The sequence below is a fragment of the Moschus berezovskii genome, chromosome 6, assembly GCF_049115385.1.
Source record: "Moschus berezovskii isolate FMDL1 chromosome 6, NW_MosBer_1.0, whole genome shotgun sequence".
In the NCBI taxonomy this organism is placed as follows: domain Eukaryota; kingdom Metazoa; phylum Chordata; class Mammalia; order Artiodactyla; family Moschidae; genus Moschus; species Moschus berezovskii.
Window position 1 is genome coordinate 111,329,315 of NC_142465.1, and position 7,119 is coordinate 111,336,433.

At 37.5% G+C, this 7,119-nt stretch overlaps 1 long non-coding RNA gene across 1 annotated transcript in view; it reads left to right on the top strand.

Annotated features, from left to right (window-relative positions):
* LOC129536892 (uncharacterized) overlaps positions 1–5,354 on the top strand; it is a 31,292-nt gene extending 25,938 nt beyond the window's left edge. The window contains exons 6-7 of the long non-coding RNA XR_008681885.2: positions 166–269; positions 5,099–5,354. This is a non-coding gene — a long non-coding RNA (uncharacterized LOC129536892). The remainder of the gene's footprint in view (positions 1–165; positions 270–5,098) is intronic.
* The last annotated feature ends 1,765 nt before the right edge of the window (positions 5,355–7,119 follow it).

Below are 7,119 nucleotides of genomic sequence, written 5' to 3' on the forward strand. Positions count from 1 at the left end.
ACCTTGTTTATAGAAGGCCTACATCTGATGTGGAAAAAAGGCTTAAATATGTGGAAAAGTCAGTAACAATCCCCATAGCAAGCTGATGGGTTTTTCTGCCAGTTGTTACATGATGTTCTATTCATGTAATTTGATGATCAGAAGACTCTTTCTTTTTCTTTTTAGAAGATGCTTCTTGAGAGGACCTGTCCACTTGAAAACATCTTAGTGTTTTTTTGGGATGTTATCTGTCTTTAGGTAATAACCATGTGTCACAGGAATCTGCTGAGGTAAGACATTTTCCCCCATTTATAAAAAGTTGAAATAAAATTGATTTGGCAATAAGATAGGGGCTAAGTCTTTACAAGTGTTTTAAATTTCTCTTCAGGCCAGGTTCAGCCTTTGGGCCTCCTTCTAATTACTACCTGTGACAATTTTTTTCTAACCAGGGCCTAGCACTTATGTCCTGATTCTTGGGTAGCTAATCCAGCACTTTAATCTGTCCTGGTTTGTTATAGACAGAGACAAGTGATAAGATTGCCCAATCCTGTTCTGTCATAACTTAATACCTCTGTTGAAGCTTGGTGATCAGGGCTGCAGAGATGCGCAGATAGACAGCTAAAATCAGCCTAGCAGTTGAAAATGTCTGCTTTGACAAGCTGCTCCCAACATGTGCTAAGATATGAAGCAATAGCAATACTGTCTTGTCTTTTTCTAGGAAACTCCTACATCCAAATTTAGATACCACATGCACATCCCTAACCCAGCCCTTAGTAGCATCATGATTTTTGTTACTGTTTAGCACCCTTATTCAAGAATTAAAACCATATTGCATATAAAGTATGAAATCAGACATACTGTCTCTCCAGTGGGAACCTAATCAGGAGATGCACATAAAAGAAACTGAGAAGTGCTTTAGGGGAGTGTGATGGAGGGGGAGTCTTGGGAGAAGGAAAGAAATAACCATTTTAGGATTTTCTTAGAGAAACTGTAAAGAAACTTCACTTGAAGTCCCAAAGGGAATAGGCTGAAGTAACTTACCACTCTGACAAAGGAAAACCAACTTGTTATGAATTCAGATCAGTGAAGAGTCCGGCTCTGCTGGAGTCTCATTCACTATAGCCCTAGGTGGTCCAGGTTCCTCTTCATCTTTCCCTATTGTTGCCTTGTGTGTGCGTATGTGCTAAGTCACTTCAGTTGCATCTGATTCTGTGCGACCCTATGGACTATAGCCCACCAGGCTTTTCTGTCCATGGAATTCTCTATGCAGTAATATTGGAGTGAGTTGCCATGCTCTCCTCCAGGGGATCTTCCTGACCGAGGGGTTGAACCTGCATCTCTTACTTTGGCAGATATCTTCTCTACCACTAGCACCACCTGGGGATCCTTGTACTGTGTATAATTTTAGGAGCTTTGTGATTAAACTGGAGAAAGGTGAGACTACCACTTAAGGACTACTAATATTGTCTCAAAATAATGTATACTTCTGTCTACTGTAAATCATTACTCAGTGTAGAACTTGGAGCCCTTTTCCTAATTCTCAGCCATCCTAAGAGCAAATTTACAATGTCTTCAATTGGTCTAAACGCATACAGACATTTGGAAGATGAACTATTATTGCTGTTGTTACTGAACTTGCTAAATATTCTTTCTAGTTACAGAGTTAATCTGGCTGTGGAGATTAATAAGCAAATTATGTTCAGTAAAATCATCATCTTAAGAGAAATGTTATTACATTATGAATGTTACAGTAGCTCATATACTTTTCCTTGATCTTAAATGACTGGTTTGACAGAATTATATGCCACTGAAAAAACTTCTTTGTGTAGTTTTTGTTGTTCAGTCACTAAGTCATGTCCCATTCTTTGTGACCCCATGGAATGCAGCACTCTAGGCTTTCCTGTCCTTCACTATCTCCCAGAGTTTATTCAGGATCATGTCCATTGAGTTGGTGATACTATCTAACCATCTCATCCTCTGTCGTCCCCTTCTCCTCCTGACTTCAGTCTTTCCCAGCATCAGGGTCTTTTCCAGTGAGTCAGCTCTTTGCATCAGGTGGCCAAAGGATTGGAGCTTCAGCTTCAGCATCAGTCCTTCCAATGAATATTCAGGATTGATTTCCTTTAGGAGTGACTGGTTTGATCTCTTTGCAGTCCAAGGGACACTCAAAGGTCTTCTCCAGCATAATTTGAAGGCATCAATTCTTCAGTGCTCAGCCTTCTTTATGGTTCAACTCTTACATCCATACATGACTATAGGAAAAACCATAGCTTTGACTATACACAACTTTGGTGGCAAAATGGTGTCTCTGCTTTTTAATACGCTTTCTAGGTGTGTCATAACTTTCCTTCCAAAGAGCTAGTGTCTTTTAATTTCATGGCTACAGTCCCTGTTCAAAGTGATTTTGGAGCCCAGTAAAGCAAAATCTGTCACTGCTTCCACTTTTTCCCCATCTTTTTGCCATGAAGTTATGGGACCAGATGCCATGATCTTTATTTTTGGAATGTTGAGTTTTAAGCCATTTTTTTTTACTCTCTTTCACCTTAAAGAGGCTCTTTAGTTCCTCTTTACTTTCTGCCAGTAGAGTGGTATCATCTGCATATCTGAGGTTGTTGATATTTCTCCCAGCAGTCTTGATTCCAGCTTGTGATTCGTTCATCCAGCCTAGCATTTCGCACGATGTACTCTGCATGTAAGTTAAATAAGCAGGATTTCAGTATACAGCCTTGACGTGTTCCTTTCTCAATTTTGAACCCGTAAGTTATTCCACATCCAGTTCTCACTGTTGCTTCTTCACCTGCATACAGGTTTCTTAGGAGACAGGTAAGGTGGTCTGGTATTCCTCTCTTTAAGAATTTTCCACTTTGTTATTTATTTTCTGCTTTTTGAGGTATAATTTATGTACAGTTAAAATTCACCTATTTAAAGTGCACTGTGTAATGAGTTTTGAATGAATACAGCCCGTACCTACCACCAAAATCAAGATAGGAAATATTTCCTTTACTTTAAAAGTCCCGTGTTCCTTTGCAGTCAGTCCCCTTTGCCCCTTCTCACCCCTGACCCAGGAATAGATCAGTTTCTATAATTTTACCTTTTCTAGATTGAGATGTAAGTGAAATCAGTCGCCTTTCACATCTGACTTCCTTCAGCTAGCATCATGCTCTTGAGATTCATCCGTATTACGGTACACATCAGTAGTTTGTTTATATAGCATTCCAGTACATGGAAATACCACAGTTTACTTATCCATTCAATTACCTGTCAATAGATATTTGGTGTATTTCCAGTTTTGGGCTGCTGCTGCTACTGCTGCTGCTGCTAAGTCACTTCAGTCGTGTCCGACTCTGTGTGACCCCATAGACAGAAGCCCACCAGGCTCTCCCGTCCCTGGGATTCTCCCGGCAAGAACACTGGAGTGGGTTGCCATTTCCTTGGTGTATTTCCAGTTTTGGGCTATCGTGAATAAAATTGCTCTGAAATGTCTTTGTGTAGACACACATTTCCATTTCTCTTGGGTGAGTACCTAGCAGTGGATTTGTTGGATTATATGGTTAAATGTATGTTCAATTTTATTACAAAGTCACAGTACTTTCCATACTGGCTGTACCATTGTATGTGTGATAGAAACAGATGCTTTGCATTCTCGCCTCCACCTGGTATTCTCTGTCTTTTTAATTTTAGCTATTCTAGTAAGTATGTGATACTATTACATTGTGATTTTAATTTTCACTTCATCAGTGACTATGATGCTATATATATCTTCTCATGTGCTTATCGATCATCCATTTATCTTTTTCGGTAAAGTATCTGGTCAAATCTTTTGCATTCTTTTATTGCATTCACTGTTTATCTTAATGCTGAGTTTAAAGAGTTCCCTACATATTCTGTTTACAAATATTTTTCCTGATATTTGTTTTGCAGTATTTACTCTAAGTCTGTGGCCTTTTCATTTTTGTAACACTTCTTTTAAATGACAAATTGTTTAAATTTTTATAAAGTCCAGTTAACAATTTATCCTTTATGTGCATTTTGTGTCTTAAGAATTCTTTGCCTAACCCAAGGTCACATTGATTTTCTCCTATGTTTTCTTTTGGAAGTTTTATAGTTTTAACTTATATTTAAGTGCCTGATCTATCTCGAGTTAATTTTCAGTATTGTATGAGGAAAGGATTAAGGCTCCTTCTCTGGCATTGGGGTAGGCCTGGTCCTGGGACTTCAGTAAAGTCAAGTGTTCATTTCATTCTCTTTCTTCAACGGGGAGGGTATCTCTCTTCACATTGGGCTGCCTGGGATTGAGGAAGGGGTGCTCGGGATGAGGTAAAACTGTCTTTCCTTCCCTCTTCAGTGCATCTTATTTCTCTGCTTTACCTGGGTGCTCTAATTGCCACTTAAAATCCTTAGCTCTTGTGAAGGTATTTTGGCATGTGGATATTCATTCAAATTGATACTTCTGTGAGGGAGCAGTCATTGGAAACTTGCTGAAGTCTGAAAGCCAAACCATATGTTTTTAATTTTCAATTGTCCATTGCTTGTATATAGAAATGCAATTGGTTTTTGTATATTGACCTTGTATCCACTACCCATGTTAAATCACTTAGCTCTAGTAGGGCTTTTTGTCTTTTGCATTCCTTGGGTTGTTTCTTTACAGTCTGCATGTACCTCATCTTTTTTCCTCTCCTAGTGCCTTGGGTAGGACTGCTAGTACCATGTTATATAAAGTGGTGGGAATGAATGTTCTTACCTTATTTGCCATCCTAGAAAGCATTTGTTCTTCCACTATTAAACATGATGTTAGCTCTAGGTTTCTTTGTAAATGTACTTTATCATGTTGAAAAAGTTCCCTTTTATTTACAGTCAGCTGAAGGATTTTATACATATAGATATATAAAATGAACAGTTGTTGAGTTTTCTGTTTCTTTGTTTTGTTTCGGCTAAGCCATGTGGCTTGCAGGGCTCTTAGTTCCCCAATTAGGGTTTAAACCCTCAAGCCATGGCAGTGAAAACCTGAGTTGTAACCACTGCACCGCCAGGAACTCCTAGTAGTTGAATTTTGTCAAGTGATTTTTATGCATCTCTTGAGGTGACCATATGATTGTTCTCTTTTTTTGTTTGTTGATAGGGCTTCCCTGGTGGCTCAGTGATAAAGAATACGCCCGCAATGCAGGAGACACCGGTTTGATTCCTGGGTTGGGAAGATCCCCTGAAGGAAATGGCAGTCCATTCCAGTATTCTTGCCTGGAGAATCCCATGGACAGAGGAGCCTGGCAAGCTACAATCCATGGGGTCGCCAATGAGTCAGACATGACTTAGTGACTAAACAAAAAAGTTAAGTATTTTCATCCTTAAAGAAGGAGATCCTGTTATATGCTACAAGATGGGTGAAACTTCTTCCAACCACAATAAAAAAAAACAAAAAATGGCAAATCACACTGATTACTTTTGTTTTATGTTTACTGTTAAATCTTGAGATAGACCCAACTTGGACATGATATATTACCCTTTTTAAAAAAATATCTCTAGATTTTATTTACTAAAATTTTGTTTAGGATTTTTGCATCATGTTCATGGTAGGTATTGAACTGTAGTTTTCTTTTTGTGTAATATCTTTGTCTGGTTTTGCTAACTAGGTAATGCTAGCCTTATTGTATGAGTTGGGAATTGCTTCTACTCTTCTGTTTTTGGAAAAGTTTGTGTAGAATTTGTATTATATGGCTATATTTCCTTATGTGCTTGGTATAATTCACCAATTAAGTCATCAGGTCTGGAGTTTTCTTTGTGAGAAGATCAACTATAAATTCAGTTTCTTTGAGATAGGGTCACTAAGTTTTCTTTTTTTTTCCTTAAGTGAACTTTGATAGCTTGTGCTTCAACACACTTGTTCATCTTATTTGTCAATATATTGACATAAAGTAGTTCAGCATGTTCTCCAATTATCCTTTTAATTTCTGCAGGATTTAATATGATGGCCTCTCGTGGTCCTGATATTAGTCAGCTGAATCTTTCCTATTCAGGTATTGCTCAGACTTTAATATTAATACATACAGAAACATAATTTTAAAATATATGATCCAATACCTATTGTTCTGCAACCTGAGTTTTTAACTTACTATTGTTATGTGACTACATATCTATTTACTTTGCGCTCTTCTACGGCTGTAATGGTATCAAAATTTATACCATACTTTATTTTCTTGTCAACATACATGCAGATTGTTTCACTTCTTGGTTATAGACAAAGCTGTAGTGGACCTTCTTAGAGTTATTTTTAGTGCATAAGTGCAAGCATTTCTCTAAGATGGGTACCAAGAAGGGAAACTACTGGGTCAGTGGCTTTGCACACTACACATTTTAATAAGTACTAACAAACGACCCTCAAAAAAAGTTGTACTAATTTATGTTATCATTAGCAGCGCATGAGTTTCTCCACAACTCTGTCAACCCTTGATATTATAAATCCATAAAAATTTTGTGAATTTTTTTGAGGGAAAAATACATATTTTAACTTGCACTTCCCTAGTTACTGGATTTGTGTTTTTTTTTCCCATATGCATTTCTTCCTGCCTCAGTTTTCTTTTCCTAATTTCTCCCCCTTTTCTAAACAGCTATCTTTTTCTTTATATTTAAGGTGTTATTTATGTATTTTGGCTATTAGGCTTCTGGTATACAGATTCCAAGTTTTTCTGCTAGCTCATCCTTGTGCTTTATCGATCAGCATTGTCAATTCTAACATAGTCAAATGTTTTTCTTTATGGCTCTTGGCTTGTTCTCTGAAGTCCTTTCCTATCCCATGTTTCCCTATGTTTGAAAAATTCTTAAGAGTTCTTTAAAAAAAATTAGCTCCTTAAACTGTGTGGATATCAATTTGTAAATGGTGTGAGGCAGACATCTAATTTCTTTTTCAAAGGAATAACTAATTGTTCAAGCACTGTTTATTAACCTTTTCCCACTGACCTGAATTGCCATCTTCCTCATTTATGGACCTCCCATGCACACATTTTTGTATTCTCTCCATTATCTGTGCTTATCACAATAAGCAGATTTAATCTTATGGTTTTCCAATATGCTCTGATATGGGACAAGTCCCACCCCCCCTTTATTTCCTTTATAATAAAAAAAGGCTTCAAAATCTGTTCTTCATTG